This window comes from Dermacentor silvarum, chromosome 1 (assembly GCF_013339745.2).
Source record: "Dermacentor silvarum isolate Dsil-2018 chromosome 1, BIME_Dsil_1.4, whole genome shotgun sequence".
Lineage (NCBI taxonomy): Eukaryota > Metazoa > Arthropoda > Arachnida > Ixodida > Ixodidae > Dermacentor > Dermacentor silvarum.
This window is the reverse complement of record NC_051154.1, coordinates 376829967-376831858: the sequence shown is the minus strand read 5'-3', so window position 1 is coordinate 376831858 and position 1892 is coordinate 376829967. Positions and strand designations below refer to the sequence as shown.

At 49.5% G+C, this 1892-nt stretch overlaps 1 non-coding gene across 1 annotated transcript; it reads right to left on the bottom strand.

Moving 5' to 3' along the window:
- Positions 1 to 580: 580 nt before the first annotated feature.
- Positions 581 to 654, bottom strand: Trnai-aau (transfer RNA isoleucine (anticodon AAU)). Its single transcript has one exon. It is a non-coding gene; the product is annotated as a tRNA-Ile (tRNA).
- Between the last annotated feature and the right edge of the window lie 1238 nt (positions 655 to 1892).

The following is a 1892-nucleotide window of genomic DNA, read 5'->3' as shown; positions in this document are numbered from 1 at the left end:
CTGCTAAATCCCGGTGCAATTTCTGCACATGGATTCTAGACATAAACAGAAACTGGAGATCATACCACACTTTCCAAACAATGAACCCGTTTGTAAACATGGAAAATTCTTTGCCACCCCTACTTCAAGTTTTCACGCGTACATCTTCACAGACCTCACTTAATGTATTAGATGGTGTCCTTTTAATGCTGCATAGGAACACCTAGATACCTTGCAGGTACGATGGACCAGTTCATATTTGCAAAATATTACGGCGTGGACTCCCAACACCCATGCCATAGGCCGAGGCATTTGTCCCGGTTTACTGCACTTCCCGTCAACTTACAAAATGAAACTACAACACGCATCGCTTCACTGAGGCTTTCTTTATCGTGGCAAAAGACGGTACGTCATCGGCATATGGAGCTTGCAGGCCACATGCGAGGAATGGATGAAGCAGTTAAACGAGAAATGTGAGTCTCTTGTTGCGCGTGGCTGGCGGCTGCGCGAGACAAAAAAAAAAAAACGACGGCGCTTAAAGAAAAAGAAAAACTAAAAATAACGACTGAAGGCGCTGGAGCGCGCACAAAAAGAAACACCATGGCCTGCGCAGGGATCGAACCTACAACCTTCGCGTTATTAGCACGACGCCCTAACCGACTGAGCTAGCAGGCCTTTTTCTTTTTATTGCGATAGCAATTATATGGACACTTCAACCGGATTTGTGCCGTCGGCGTCTTCCGTCGTCGCCGTCGCCGTGAGGTTCCCTATAGATAAAATCTTCGCCGCGTGCCGCATGCCCGAGCGGAAGCGTGCGGGGACGCGCGTTATCACGGAAGCAAGGAAGCGGGAAGCCAGCGCCGGAGGGAGCGGGGGGGGGGGGGGGGGGGGGGGCGCACTTCCACTCTGCCAACAACCGCGCTCGTCGCTCGCTCGCACCGTCTCTTATCTCCACACGGCTCTGACCTTTATGCGCCGTGCATTCGCCGCTCAGTTTCCGTTGAAGCGATAGCCCGCACGTACCTTCGCCGCTGCGGCGTATCCGCTTGCTGCCAGAGTTTTGACGGTCGGTGTCTGCAGTCATTCAGTGTGATCTATTCATGTTTGTTTGTGCGCACTCACACCACGTTTGTTCATTCAGTTAGTAATAGTCGGGCCACATTTTCCAACGCATGCTACGCATGCAATGCTGCCCGTATCGGCAGTGCAGCGCTACAGGTGTGTCCCTTCGCACGCGCTGCCCACGGTAAGCGCTTCTCATCAACACCACCGTTTCACACGCGCCTTCTCGTGGTCATCGAGTCTCTCTTCATGTCGGTCTACTTACGCCGCAGCACACCTGCTTACTTAATCAGCTCATGTTTACTACAATTCATATTGCTACCAAAGCCGCTCACCTTACTTCGTATGACATTGCTGTGTCGCTATCGCATTCATTGCTTCGCCCTTAGGGCAAAACTGTGACATTTTTTATTCCCGTCTTCGACGTTCAAACTCAAATTAGGGTTACAAAGGTTAAAAAGTGCCAGCCACACTTTGGCCTACACAGCCCTAAAATCGTTTCAGCGACACCAATTCATCAAGTACAGACATCCATTGTGGTGGATCAGGCAGTGATTTATAAGCGTCTCTCACATAAACAATACTTTCTATGAAGTGTTCGCGCACAGGTATAACAACGATGTCTGCATTTTCAAATTGCATGCAAATTTTCCACATAGCGTGGAGGCCCAGGACCATAATTAGGTCATACGGTACTTCCCCGGAGGCATCCACTGGCAAGAAGAATTCCATACGGGTCCAGGGGTAACTGTTTCTTCAGAGTTCTCTGCAGAACGTCCCAGTGAAAGATGGAGTCCCAACAATCTAGGAAAACATGTTCTATAGTTTGTTTTTTTTACATAAAAAGCAGT